This window comes from Tamandua tetradactyla, chromosome 4, assembly GCF_023851605.1.
Source record: "Tamandua tetradactyla isolate mTamTet1 chromosome 4, mTamTet1.pri, whole genome shotgun sequence".
Taxonomy (NCBI): Eukaryota; Metazoa; Chordata; class Mammalia; order Pilosa; family Myrmecophagidae; genus Tamandua; species Tamandua tetradactyla.
In genome coordinates this window covers 118,355,789-118,371,634 of record NC_135330.1, presented here as the reverse complement: position 1 = coordinate 118,371,634, position 15,846 = coordinate 118,355,789, and the positions used below count along the sequence as shown (strand labels likewise).

Below are 15,846 nucleotides of genomic sequence, written 5' to 3'. Positions count from 1 at the left end.
ATCATCATCTCTCTGATGAAAAGGAACTAGCATTAACACATTTTCAAAATCCATTGGTTGTAACTTATCAATAAAACTATTATGAAGCAATTTAAGATTTTATTTACTCTTAAGGAAATAAAGACTACTTTCAAACAAAACATTACTTGTTTCCATGGACTAGATTGAGCAGCTCCGAACTGGAAGCCCTGAACAACCTCAAGAAGTTCACAGTATCTCTTTGGACCACTGCTGTTCCATGTGTAAAAGTGAGGCATGCATTTCCCCCCAAAACAAACAAACAAAAACCAACAAAACAAACAAAAATTCAACAAATGGTACTGCAATAACGGGATACTCACACGGAAAAATAATGAAATGTGACCCTGCCATACAGCATACAAAAAAAAAGTGAGGCAGATGGCTGGATGTGCAGTCTCCTTAAGCACTAAAGTACTCTAAACAGGTAATTATTTAAGTTCATTTTTGATGACTCACTTTAAACTTAGATTCAACCTTACGAAAGGAAAGGGGAGAGGGAGTAAATAAAGTCTTTCTGGATTTCCCTTCTTTCCTGCTTTTTTTTTTTCCTTTCTCCTCAACACCCTGCACCTCAGTCTTTCCCACATAATAAGAAACTAAAATATGACTAGTTTCTATTTCATTTAAGTTGCACCAGCTTCTAAACTTGAAGAAATTAAATTCTACTACTTTTCTTTAACAAATAAAATCTAAATTATGTTGCTTTTTCTTGTGTGTCCCCTGATTTTTCTCCTGTGGGTCACTAGTCTTTAAAAACTTTAAATGACTTGGCAAGTTGTAGTTCCAAAAACTCTATTCCTAATCATTCAATATTAAAATTTTATTGTCATAAATAAGTCTCAGAAGTAAAATAGTACTGCACCCTGCTTCTCAGAACAGCTAGAACTTCACACTACAGCAGAATACATGTATACTTGCTAAAATATCACAGTATCAATGAAGAACAAATATTTCAGAAAAAGATTCAGCAATCTTTTCACTTACAAGAGGTTTTAATTTTTTTTAATTCAAAACAAGCAAACTTTAAGAACAGTAGTATAGATGAAAAAACAAACTCTTTACTTTTCCTTTTTATACAAAACTGAAATACTACGTTTCCTTAGGAGCAAGTTATGCTTCTAAGGTTATTCTCAGAACAAGTTTCCAGTATGAATTGCAAGTTTCCAGTATGAATGGCAAAACTTCATTTTTAATAGTAATATATCATTCTAGTGTTTCTTCTTTTTATTCAATATTTACTTTTATCTGCTAGCTAAATGATTGTTCATTTTACTTAAACTTCTTAGTTCTCAAAATTAAGTGTTTAGTATAATTTCATTAATTTAGAACAAAAAGAACAGAACAACCAATGAGCAAATCTATAACTGAGCTGCCCTAAAACTTCGTTCTTATTTAAAAATCCCAAAATAAAGCCAATGTCCCTGAGTTTGTTTATTTTTTAATACCCATATCACATGTGAATAGTACAGTTTACTTAATTTTAACTTCCTGGCACCACCTCCCCCATAAGATTAGATGGTTTCTTATTAAAATGTGACTTTCATAGTATAAAAAAAGGGAAAACCCTCCTTTATTCACAAGTCATACCAAATAAAAAATAATAATAATAATAATACAAAATGTGAAAAATGGTTTACCAAGAAGATCTAAAACTTTCCAGAAACCAAACGCTTTGTTTCCTCCTTAACAGTTAAATGCAATCAGGCATGTGACTGACTACACACATTTTATCAGAGTTAAAGAACATATTCAGCCATGTTCTTTCACAGGTAAGAACCACCCTCTGTTTATCAGCCTAGGAAACAGCCAGAGGCAAACCGACAAAATCATAAGTTACCTTTAAATATTCTCTTTCTCTTTAGAAATCGTCCTTTGGGCTTGAAAATTAAAAAACAAACCGGCAAGTTTTGTGCTGTTAAAATGGCTCCTGTAGATTGGGGAAGTGGTGTCTGTGCTTCAGCTTATGAGTCATACATGAAACTAAGTGTTTCTAAGGGAGACACGCCCATGTTGCTGTGGACCCAATTATTCTGCTAGGTCAAACACGCAAAATCTGCAGGTAAAAACAGTGCAGAGTTTGGGAAAGGAGGGAACTAAGCCAAGGAGAAAGACCTACCTTGAAAAACCACTATTCAACTCATGTTAACTGCCAAATTTTTAAATTAAAAATGAAACAAAATCAGAATCTATAAGGAAGTAAAACTGAAAACTGTATGCTGTCTTAAAAAAAAACAAATCTCAAATTTTAAAAACTATTTAATATATCAGGTAAATAAAACTATGAAAGAAAAAAAGACTCGTAGAGGACAGAAGGGATGGCAAGCCACTTTTCTGCCACTTGATGTAACAATGGACTGGTGAATCTAATCTGGTTACTCATTAACCCTTTTATGAAAGGAGGTATATTGCTAGGTAATCTGGAAATGCTGGCAAGCTGCAATATCAGATGTGGATTTAAGTTCACAAAACAGATAAAATCCACTAGAAAAATCAAAGTCCAGTAGAAAAACAAGTCTGAATTAATCTGGTGTTTAGAATAAAAATAATTTCAGGGTTGGAAAGGAACTTAAAGCCAAATACAGCAAAATGCAAATAAAACTACAAGCTTGATAAAACCATATTTTAATCCAATTGTCAAAGTCATCACAGTTCATAACTTATTACTTCCAAGTGGTAGTCATAATTCTCTTTCTTTCTCTAAGTGCCCATGCAGTTGAAATGTAACTACAACTACTTATTCTGGCCCCTGGGTGAATATTCATTAATTTATTTCAAGAGCTCAAATAGATCAAAATGACTTAAAAGCATTAAGCACTTTCAGAAGCGCAACTTACTAGATAGACTTTGTCTTAATATCTTACAAAAAGTAAATTTAATTAGATAATTCTAATCAAAGGCCTTATCAAAGGCACAGGTGAAAGGACAAGAAAACATCACTGACTTCAAAAGGAACTTAATAAATACTACAAAATAATGACTGTGAATGTTAAGTGCCTATTCCTTTCTGCTGAATGCTCTGCTGGTTTGCTTAGCTTTTTACTGACATAATCTCCACTGTTGAATTATTAATAAAGAATTATGCTAAAAAGGAAAATATATTACTTTTTCTGGTGTGAAATGTCACAGTACACAACACTGGGAATGTAATTACCACCAATGATTTGTATACTTAAGAGTGGTTACAATGAGAAATGTTAGGTTGCATATATGTTATCACGATAAAATTTTTTTTTAAAGGGCATACTTAGCTTAATCTAGCTCGCTTATCCAAAACGACAATTTGGAACCCAAGATGTTCACTGGAAAGTCTCACAAGTCTCTGTCCAGAACTGAACTTGATTATTTTCTTTTAACTAATTACACACAGAAATTATAAGGAGTAAAAAGAGGGCAATAGTAAAAAGATGATGTCAGAACAAATAAATAACAATTGATTAAAAAAACAATAATAAAGAACAACAAAAGGACTATAAAACTACAAATAAACATAAAATGTAAAAAGTACTGGGATCTAAAGCCATTCTGCAGGGTCAGTAAGTGCTACGTACTTCCTAGGTATACCATCATATAGCAAGTGCCTAAAAGTGAGCAACATTATGATAAAGGTTTTTAAAATGCAAAGTGAATACCAAGTTCGTGAAATTTTTTATGAAGTACAGATAAAAGGGTAATAAGCCTCTGCTACTAAGAAAACCCACTTATATAAAGCACCTCATTACTTGATAATGACGGATATTTGGAATATAATATAGAAGAACTTCTGACCACCAGTATGTAGATCATTTCTACGTACAAAAGTGAGAGACTTAAAGAGAAAACAATCACTGGCCCTGAAACAGAAGCAAATATCTTAGTTATACCAAAGGAGAAGTTTCTAGAGTTGCTGTTACATTACCCAAATGCTCAGGAGCATCCCTATCAGCTTTATTTTACCACCTACAGGAACTAGATATAGGTTCTATTCATTACTGTAAGGAATCAAGGTTCTCCACTATTTAATTATAAAACTAAAATTTAAAGAACTAGGATTCAGGTTTTTTTGATAAATCTTTCAACAGGACAGAACTTATACTGCTGATGCTACTACCTGTCAAAGTGTAATCCGACATTCTAAGTAATATGTAGAATTTCCAAATGTGAGCTTACATGCAAAACATGGTTAATTCTCTCTTACCTACATTAAACCACGGCCTCCTTCCCCCTCCCACAGAGACAGTTTTCTAAGACCCATTCATAAGAAACACATACATCTCCTGGACACGTGTCTGTGTGTTTCATTCCAAAGGCAAAAGGGGACAGGGCTTTGTCCAGTTTTGCTAATTACTATATTTCCATCACTGTGGATAGGGTCCAGTGAATAGAAGAAATTCAGAGACAAGAACTTTGCAAAAATGGTTCACTGAGAAGAAACTGTAGTGTATCAGGATTTTACTACACACATCAATTATCTTTAAAATATGATTTGATCCGTGATTTACTGATACAGCCGAATCCATGGTAACCAACCATGTTACAAGATTCTGTTGTAGATAGCAAGGGTTTTTTTTTTTTACCTCTGTTTTTAAAAATAACCAAGAACTGATTGTACAATTTTATTCTTCTTTGCTGCTCCCAGGTAACATGCTATGATCTCAAGTTGTTACTCATAGACATTACATTGCATCTTGAACAATTAAATTTTAAATTAAATTTAAAGACGATGTACGTTTTACTTCAATGTTGTAACCAGGAATGCGCCTCAGAACCACCCAGAAGAGTCTTTTAAACACATACACCCAGAGGAGTCTTTTGAACACCCCATCTATAAGTGGACTCAGTAGTTTGGGTCAAATCCAGGCTTCCTGTGTAGCCCTAGCAGCTAACATAGTGCTCTACACATAGCAGCTACTCAAAAAGACACTTATTAACCCCTACATGATGTGGAGAAAATTCTCTTTCTTTTGTGCTGAGTTTATAATGAAACTTTAAGGTTCTCCTATGCTACTCTTTAAGTAGAAGCATCATATAAAAGAAAAACATTGCCAGTCTCCTAACTGTCCCTTTTCTACTAGCAAATGCCCACTTTAAATTCGTATTTCACTCTATCAGAGAAATCTTCCTAAAGAACTCATGTCCAAAAAATAAACAATAAAATAAACAAAGGAAAGAAACTTTGATTCCCTAGGGGCAAAATAAAAATCCAAATTGCTTCTATTTATCCTGATATTCAACGTTTTCACAATTTGACCTCAATTTATCCTTTTTCAGCACTATCTTCCCTGCCCCCTTTGTACTGTCTCAGACAAATACAAACAGACACACACTCATACAGTCTCCCATTCTTTCTCTCTCTTGCACTCACTTGCCTTCCCCACACCTTTTAAATTTCCTCTGTTGCTATTTGCCTGCCTTCCTCACCACTGTTTCCTGGGCTTGGAAAACACTGCTTATTTCCCTCCCTACAAGCTATCTCTGCCTACTGAATATTCCCCCTTCAAGTCCCAATTCAAATGCCTCCTCTACATAAAGGCTCCCCTCAATAACCAAACAAACAATTCTAATTATAATCTTCATCATCCTAGGGCTGAAAAGACCTTGGAGAAACTCTATCCAGTACAGTGGCTTTTAAACATTTTTGCTAAGCAGCTGAATTCTCATAAAAACCTTCAAGGAACCTCAATACTACTTACACTTAAGTTTTTGCTGTTTCAAGAAAGCCACAAACACTGATCCAATCCAATATAATCTCACTTTAAAGATAGGAAAACAAATCCTATTAAGAGAAATGGTTTGCCCAAAGTCAAGTTATTGCTGATAAGAGGTAATCCTACTAATTCATGCATTCAACAAATATTTATTGAACACCTACTCACTATGTTATAGGCTTTGTTCTAGGCCTGTGGATACAGCAGGTAATAAAAGAGATACACTGCTGATAAATTATCATACCTGCATGGTAATTACATTCTGGCAAAGGAGGAAAAAACATTATAAATAAAATACATATCAGTGTGAAGTACAAAGAAAAGGTGTAAAACATGTATGATGGTGGGTGGTGCAATGGTGGCTCAGTGGCAGACTTCTCGCCTGCCATGCCAGAGACCTGGGTTCAATTACTGGAGACTGCCTGTGCTGGTTTGAAAGAAATGTATGTACCCTAAAATAGCCATGTTTTAATCCTAATCCCACTGTGTAAAGGCAGCGTTTCTTCTAATCCCTATTCAGTACTGTATGTTTGAAACTGTAATTAGATCATCTCCCTGGAAATGAGACTCAATCAAGAATGGTTGTTAAACTGGATTAGGTAGAGACATGTCTCCACCCATTCAGGATTAGTTTACTGGAATCCTATAAAAGAGGAAATATTTTGGAGAATGGGAGAGATTTCTGAGAGAGTACAGAATGACACAGCCACGAGAAGCACAGAGTCTACCAGCCAGTGACCTGTGGAGATGAAAAAGGAAAACACCTCTCGTGGAGCTTTAATAAACAGGAAGCCAGGAGAGAAAGCTAGCAGATGGCACCATGTTCATCATGTGCCTTCTCACTTCAGAGAGAGACCCTGAACTTCATCAGCCTTATTGAACCAAGGTATCTTTCCCTGGGTGCCTTAGATCAGACATTTCTATAGACTTGTTTTAATTGGGACATTTTCTCGGCCTTACAACTGTAAACTAGCAACTTATTAAATTCTCCTTTTCAAACGTCATTCTATTTCTGGTATATTGCATTCCAGGAGCTAGGAAACTAGAACACTGCCCATGTGAAGAAAAAAAAAAAAAAAGAAAAACAGGGGTGATGGTTCAGTTCTGGTGTCAACTTGGCCAAGTGATTATGCCCAGTTCTCTAGTCAGGCAAGTACTGTCTTTGCTATAAGGATATTTTGTGGCTGGTCGGTAAACAGGAAGGATGGTATATTAAACCATCAGTCAGCTCATTGCATCTGTGGCTGATTACATCTGCAATCAACTGATGAGTGCCTCTCACAACGAGATAATCCAATTATCTGATAGAGGCTCCTTCATTGCTTCTTCAGTCAGTAAGCCTTTCCTGTAAAGTTTGTCCAAATCCTTCAACAGAGCTGCCAGTTTCACACCTGGTCCTATGGATTTTGCACTCTTCTATTCCCACAGATGCATGAGAAACCTTGAAAAATCTCATATTTACAAATCTCTCTTGTTGCTTCTGTTTCTCTAGAAAACCCTAACACAATAGGGAAGAGAAGAATATAAGATTTTATATAGGCTGAAGAGTAAAGAAGTTAGGGGTTGAGTCATGCAGATATCTGACAAAGAATGCAGCATTACTGGCAGAATGCAGCATGTGCAAAAGCTCTAACAAGCAGCTTGCCTGCTATGCTCAAGGAAAGCAAGGAGGGCAGTGTGACTCAAGTGGAGAAAATACGGTGGAAGGTAATAGGTGGGGGAAGAATAGGAAAAGGTAATGGAGACTCTCACTACAAAGAGCTTTTAAGTGGGGAGTTTTAGTTGCTGTGTCATAAGATTTAACTGCTGTACATGAAAACAGACAAGAAGGGCAAGGATAAAACAAGAAGTTAATCCAATAATCCAGAAAATCCAGATAATGGCTTGCACAGGGAGAAACAGAAGAGGAAGTAAGATATGATTAAATGATGGGTATGTTTCTGAGGAATTATGGAGGAGGATTTTTAGATGGATCAAATATGGGGTATGGGAGAAAAAGAAACGTCAAAAAGATGCAGTGGTCTCAGGAACTGGAAGAGTGGGGCTGCCAGAACTCAAGACAGGAAAGACTACAGATGGCATTGTTTTCGGGTGGGAATTTAGTTTCCAAAACATTAGGTTTGAGATGTTTATTAGATATCCAAGTTGCGATGTCAACTGGATATGCTGTCCTGGAGCTGAAGATATATACAATTCTGGAGCCAGGGACAGAGGTCTGGGTTAAAGAAATAAATCTGGAGAAGATGGCGGGGTAAATTTGAGTAAGATGGTGGAATAGGATAGGTCGGGATCACCCCTGCTCCTAGAAACAGCTAGAGAAGGAAGGGACGGTGACTGAGACAGTGATTCCAGGGTGTAAGTGACCTGGGAGAGTCTTCTATAAAACATATAATTTTTGCCCTGATTGCAGAAGCTGAAGAAATGAGAAGCAGAGAACTGGAGACCACATGGCTGATGCAAACAGGCTAACAAGCTCATTTCCAAACAAAAGCCTGGAGCCCTCAGGAGTGCAAGGACAGGGAGACAGGGACTAGCAATTACCAGTTTAGAATCCTCATCTTGCCTATACCTGCACTGCAATGCATCACTGCATTGTTGTGCCCTGCCCTGCGCCCTACAACCTGCTCCACATTCATCCTGCAAATACAAAGCTTTAGACTACTTAAGGAAATCAACTTCCAAAGTAAACCTATCAAGATATTTACAGGGTTCAAAAACAAGAGAAGATCACTAAGCATATAATGATGTAGAAAGATACAGCCCAGCCTAATAACCAAATTAAAACACCAGAGGAGACACAGATTTTGGAACAGTTAATCAAAGATGTTCACATACCTCTACTAACTAAAATAAATGGGATGGCTAATGACATAAAGAATATATAAAAGACACTAGAAGAACATAAAAAGATATCTGAAAGAATAAAAAGAAAAATAGCAGATATCACAGAGATTAAAGACACTGAAGACTAAATCAAAAATACACTAGAGACATACAACACCAGACATGAAGAGGAAGAAGAAACAATAAGTGAACTAGAGGACAGAACAACTGATTTCAAATACACAAAACAGTAAAAGAGAAAAAGACAGAAAAGTTTGAGTTGAATCTCAGGGAAATGATGGACAAAACTAAGGGCACAAATATAAGAATCACTGGTCCCAGAAGGAGAACAAAAGAGTAAGAGCTAGGGAGATTAGTTGAGGATATAATGGGGGAAAACATCCCTTATAAAGGACATAAATATGCAAATCAAAGAAGCCCAATTAATTACAAATAGAATAAATCCTTCCCCAAGACACATACCAATCAGTCTTCCAAATGTTGAAGAGAAGCAGAAAATTCAGAAAGCAGTAAGAGAAAAACAATCTACTACATGAAAAGGAAACCACATAAGACTGAATTCAAACTACTCAACTGGCACTATAAAGGCAAGGAAGCAGTGGTATGATATTTAAGATCTTAAAGAGAAAGACTTTCAGTCAAGGATTCTGCACCCAGCCAAACTGTCCTTCTGAGGGAGGGATTAAAATTTTCACAAACAAATACTGAAAGAATTTGTCAACAAGAGACCAGTCCTACAAGAAATATTACAGGTAGTTCTGCCTGTTGAATAAAAAAGACAGGAGAGACGGGTCTGGAGGAGGGCACAGAATTGAAGAATTTCAGTAAAGGTAACCTAAAGGTTAAAAAGAAAAAGAGGGAAAAGAATATATATGACAAACAAAATACAAAACATAAGGCAGCAACTGGGACAAAATACTCTTTCCAATAGTTGGGCAAGGAAAAACTAGATATCAATAGTCAAGAGAATGAAAGAGGACTCTATCTTACACCCTACAGAAAAATTAACTCAAAGTGGATCAAACACCTAAATATAAGAACTAGCACCATAAAGCTTCTAGAAGAAAACGTAGGGAAACCTCTTCAAGACCTAGTAATAGGAGGTAGCTTCATAAACTTTACACCCAAAGCACAAGCAACAAAAGAAAAAATAGATAAAAGAAAACTCCTCAAAATCAAATGCTTCTGTACTTCAAAAGAATTTGTTAAAAAGGTGACGAGGTAGCCAAGTCAATGGGAAAAAATATTTGGAAATCACATATAGGACAAGGGTTTGATTTCCTGTATATACAAAGAAATCATACAACTCAACAACACATTTATAAATGGGCTAAAGGTATGGATAGGCAAAAAATTTCTGACAAGCAAATACACATGGCTCAAAAGCACATGAAAAGATGCTCATTTTCACTGGCTATAAGGGAAATGCAGATCAAGACTACAATGAGATATCACCTCACACCTATAAGAATGGCTGCTATTAAAGAAAAAGAAACAAAGATGTGAGGCATGCAACATTGTGAATAAACCTATGAGACATTGGGGGAGGCAAAATTAGCCTGAAGCAAAAGAGCAATTACTGCATGGTTGGCTATAGAAAATGCTTATAAGAAAACAGGAGCCTAGATTGTAAGCTCTTAAAGCAGTCACATATAGTCCAGAATGGTAATGATTAATTCGGGATTTTGACAGGCTTTTTTATATATGCATAACCTGGTACTTAGAGATAAGAATGAAGATGATCAGGTCAGGTTTAAGGTAATTCAGAACACAGGGGTAAGGAAGACATTATTATATTCTAGAACCTCACCTACTATTCGAAACCAAAGGAAGAAAGGTTTATTTTGTCCAGAACCTAAATTTCCTACAGCACATAATCTAACTCAATCTGTCTGGATAGCTCATTTAAACAAGTGAAACACAGGGAACCGGGAATAAGAATGAGGGCCTTTAATCTGGTACAGCTTAATGTAATACCTGAATATATCCCTGAGAATATTAAGCAGATAATCAAAAAGAATTGGCAAAGTCCCTTGAGAGGTGGGAGAAAATATATAGAAGAATTAAAACTTTACCACCAGGGAAACCCGTGATACTGTGTCAAACATTAGGGGACACCAAAATCAATAGGCCAAGCCCTTTGAACTAGAGGTTTGCTCTTTTGACACTTAAGTGTGTAGTGGAGAAGTTTAGCCCACCTATAGGTATGCCTAAGACTTACTTCTGGAGGACGTCTTTTGTTGTTCAAATGTGGCCTCATTCTCTCTAAGCCCAATTCTGAAGGGAAATCATTGCCCTCCCCCCTACACAGGAAATGGCATCCACGTGTGAAAGTCTCCCTGGTGGCATGGGAGATGACTCCTAGGGATGAGTCTGGCCCTGGCATCGTGGGATCAATAATGTCATCCTGACCAAAAGGGGGAAAAGAAATGTAACAAATAAGGTATCAGTGGCTGAGAGAGTTCAAATAGAGTTGAGAGGCTACTCTGGAGGTCACTCTTATGCAAGCTTCAGTTAGACACTGCTAGCTATTATAACTTGCCAAACCCCAATTCACCAATCTTAAAGAACATTTAGGGTAACACATAAGATTCTACAAAAGTTCCATGCAGTAGGGTGCCTTTCCAGAAATGTACAACCTCCAGAAAGGTCCCTGGACCAAATAAATACTGAAATGTAGAGGGGCCAAACTCTCCAGAACATCAGCCATTTCCATCTCCCTACCGCATATTACTGAGAGCCCCTTCCAACTTGAAAAAGTTAGAGTGGTCGTAGCTCAAATACCTCTAAAGAGTGGGATACAAAGATCAAAGTGATGGTGGAGTTATACAGAGATGGTAGGGTTTAACAAACGAGTATGACTGCTGAATCATTATATTGCTATTTTCTTTAGTCTCCAGTAAAAGCAAAAACTTAAAATTGTGGAACTGTAACCCACACCAAACTCTGAAATCTGTTCTACAACTAATTGCACTGTGCTTTGAAATTTATTGCTTTTCTGTATATATGTTACTTTTCACAAAAAAGAAAAAAAAGTCAATTGTGACTATCAAGAAATATTTATTCCTTCCAACCTCCTACATTCTGGAGCAGCTAGAAGGAAAAATCTGAGAGAATGGTATGGTAGCCCATGACAAACTCTGAGATCTGCCCAGTAATTACTTGTTGAAGAGTGCTTTGAAAACTGTTGCTTTGTTCTTTCTTTGCTTTGTATATATATTACACAATTAAACAAATAAAATCTGAGCATCAATATTTATGTGGTATGATAGTAAAGCTATAGATACAAAAGGTAACAATTACAGACTCTGAGGACACCCCCAAAACTACCCTACCCAACCCAGAATGTTCTCCAACCATTTTGGTGGTAATACAATACTTCTCGCTGCTTTGACCAAAACCCTGGAATCGACTCCTCTTTCTGTTATATACTTCTTGCCAATCTGTCAGGAAATCCTGTTGGCTCTATCTTCAAAACATATTCAGAACCCTACCACTCACCTTCATTCTACTATCCTGACCTGAACAACTGTTATCTCTCACGTGCATTATTGTGGTAGTCTAAGTAGCCTTCCAGCTCCATCCCTGCCTCCCTATAATCTAGTTTCAAAACAAAAACAAGGTAATCCTTAAATGGTGAGTCATATCATATTACTACTGCTATGCCTCAAAACCCTCGTATGGCTCCTCATCTCACGCAAATCTTTATATTTATAATTGCTTAAAGCCCCATACACATTTTATGGTTTCTATATCTGTTTCCCCTCTCCCACTCACTCCCTCCCATCCAGCCACCTTAACTTCTTCCTGCCGTACCATATACACATTAAGCAATCTTCCACCTGAGAATGTCTGTACTACCTGTTCTCAAGGCCTGTGAAGCTTTCTAATAGACATCCATGACGCTAACTCCTTTACTTCCTATAGTAAACGGCAGTAACCGTTACCAATTTATTCATACGAATCTAAATGCAATCCCCTTTGCAACATAACTTTGCCTCTTCTACCATCAAGAAGCAAGTCTACTTCTCCACCCCCGGAATATAGGGCTGACCAGATGACTTGCTTTGGCAAATGTGACACAAGCACTTGGAAAGTGCAGGCACGTAGGGACTTGCCCTCTCTTAAGACTTTCTCTGCAGCTTCTGGAACAAAGAATGGCCTGCAGAAATGTGAAAGCCAGAAAAAAGATGGGCTTGAGGCATGTGACTGAAGCCACCCTAGACCGTCTAGTCTCAGATGAGACAGCCTAGATCTTAAGAATGACCCAGCCAACCCCAAAATACTGAATAATAATAAATAATATGTACAGTTATTCAAAAGTTATGACTAGCCCATACCCTCCTGTTTAGTACATTTAAAGCCAGGATTTAAACTCATGTTCATTGTAGAATCCTATGCCCTTTCTATAACATTCCAAACTTAAAATGGCAAAATAATTTTGAACTTTAAAATTTAGTCTGACCCATCTCAGAGGATTTCCCAAATTTAAGGATACTAAAACATGTATGTATACTGTGCTAGACTGATTAAGAATTAGGACAAGTTAGAGAAAGAAGTCTCCAAACTTTACCAACTTCTCTGCCTTTCCTCGTTACTGTTTTCCTACTATTCTCTCTTCCCATCCTTCAAGACCCTGCTAAAGTTCATCTAAAAGAAAGAGTACATAAATGTACAAATTTTAAAAATGTTTTTGCATGAGGAAGAACAAAGGAATGTCATTATTGCAGGGTGCTGAAAACAGATGATTATTAATACTTTAAAATGTCACCTTATGTGTGAGACTAAAGCAAAAAATGTTTGTTACAAAATTTATGTTTTGACCAGAGCATTTCCTAATATAACTCATGCAGATAGTTTGATTGAATGTCATAAGTACTTGGAATCTCAGATAGGACATGAGATTTTGTTGGTTTGTCCAGAGTGATGCCCCAATGAATCCCAGAGTAATTTGATCAGTGACTGGAAAAGTATTTGCAAGCCCCCTTCGGGGAATGGTGAGAGCGGGGAGAAATTCAACTTCCCCAAGTTGAATTCCTGATATTCTCACAAGCAGTGTGGACAACCAAAGCTGTAGGCTGAGCCCCCAGTCTTGGGGTTTGTTCATATTAAACTTAACCCCACAAAGGATAGGTCAAGTCTACTTAAAATTTAGGCCTAAGAGTCACCCCCAAGAGAGCCTTTTTTGTTGCTCAGATGTGGCCTCTCTCTCCAGCCAACATGACGAGTAGTCTCACCACCCTCCTCCTCTTTGCGTGGGACAGGACTCCCAGGGGTGTGGACCTTCCTGGCAACGTGGGACAGAGATCCTGGAATGAGCTGAAACTCAGCATCAAGGGACTGAGAAAAACCCTAGAATGAGCTGAGAATTAACAGCAAGGGATTGAGAGAAACTTCTCGACCAAAGGGGGAAGAACAAAATGAGATAAAGTGTCAATGGCTGAGAGATTCCAGAGTCGAGAGGTTATCCTGGAGGTTATTCTTATGCATTAAGTAGACATCATCCTGTTGTTCAAGATGTAGTGGAGAGGCTGGAGGGAACTGCCTGAAAATGCAGAGCTGTGTTCCAGTAGCCATGTTTCTTGATGATGATTGAACAATGATATAGCTTTCACAGTGAGACTCTGTGAATGTGAAAACCTTGTGTCTGATGCTCCGTTTAGTTACTTTATCAACAGAAGAGTAGAACATATGGAATAAAAATAAATAATAGGGGGAACAAATGTTAAATTTAGTTTGAAATGCTAGTGGTAAATGAAAGCGAGGGGTAAGGGGTATGGTATGTATAATCTTTTTTTTCTCTATTATCATTTTATTTCTTTTTCTGTTGTCTTTTTATTTCTTTTTCTAAATTGATGAAAATGTTCTAAGAAATGATGAATATGCAACTATGTGATGATATTAAGAATTACTGATTGTATATGTAGAATGGAATGATATCTTAATGTTTTGTTTGTTAATTTTTTTAATTAATAAAAAAAATTTAAAAAAAAAAAGAGTACATAAAAATGTCAAGAAACCTTTAAAAGGGAATAGTGAAGAGGGATGTGCCTTACCAGAAAACAAAACACCTCAACTAATTCAAAGGTAAGAATAAATAAATTAAACGGAATAGGATATCAAAAAAGAAATATGACACTATTAAAAAAGAGATCTGATAAAAGCTGAGATGGCATAATCTAGGAAGGCCTAGAATGTATAATGATAGGGACTAAATATACAAATGAAAAATGTTTTTGCATGAGGAAGAACAAAGGAATGTCAATACTGCAGGTGTTGAAAATACATGGTAATTCATATTTTAAAACTGTAACTTATGTGTAAGAGTAAAGCAAAAAATGTTTATTTGGTACAAAATTTCTATTTTGACTAATGCAGTTCCTAACATAACTTATGTGAAAAGCTTAATTGAACACCATGAGTACGTGGAACCGTGAGTAGGGCATAAGATTTTGTATGTCTGTCCAGAGTGATGCCCCAACAAATCCCAGAGTGATTTGAACTGTGAGTATAAAAAGTATTTGCAAAGTCCCCTTGGAGGAATGGTGAGAAAGGGGGAAGATTCAACTTACCCAAGTGGAGAATTCTTGATATTCTCATAAGCAGTGGGGACAACCAAAGCAAGAGGCTGAGCCCCCAATCTTGGGGTTTGTTCATATGAAACTTAACCCCACAAAGGACAGGTCATGTCTACTTAAAATTAGGACTAAGAGTCACACCCAAGAGAATTTCTTTCGTTGCTCAGATGTGGCCTCTCTCTCTCAGCCAACACAACAAGCTAATTCACCGCCCTGCCCCTGCCTATGTGGGACACGACTCCCAGGGGTGTGGACCCTCCTGGCAACGTGGGAAAGAAACCCTACAATGAGCTGGGACTCAGCATCAAGGGATTGAGAAAACCTTCCTGACCAAAAGAGGGAAGAGCAAAATGAGACAAAATAAAGTGTTAATGGTTGAGAGATTTCAAACAGAGTCGAGAGGTTACCCTGGAGGTTATTCGAATGCATTAAATAGGTATCACCTCGTTAGTCAAGGTGTAATGGAGAGGTTAGAGGGAACTGCCTGAAAATGTAGAGCTGTGTTCCAGTAGCCATGTTTCTTGAAGATGACTGTATAATGATATAGCTTTCAACTGTGTGTTTGTGAAAACCTTGTGTCTGATGCTCCTTTTATCTATCTTATCAACAGACGAGTAAAACATATAGAATAAAAATAAATAATAGGGGGAACAAATGTCAAAGTAAATTTTGACTGAAATGCTAGTGATCAATGAAAGGGAGGGGTAAGGAGAATGTAT

At 37.0% G+C, this 15,846-nt stretch overlaps 1 protein-coding gene across 3 annotated transcripts in view; it reads right to left on the bottom strand.

Annotated features, from left to right (window-relative positions):
• The window catches only part of ELF1 (E74 like ETS transcription factor 1), a 174,123-nt gene that overhangs the window by 137,633 nt on the left and 20,644 nt on the right, over positions 1-15,846 (bottom strand). For 2 of the 3 annotated variants that reach the window (XM_077158374.1, XM_077158382.1), the window contains exon 1: positions 1,859-8,987. The exons of the other annotated variant lie outside the window; for it this stretch is intronic. The gene's annotated coding sequence lies outside the window, so the exon portion shown is untranslated. Of the gene's footprint in view, positions 1-1,858; positions 8,988-15,846 lie in introns of those variants that run through there. 3 annotated transcript variants of the gene reach the window in all.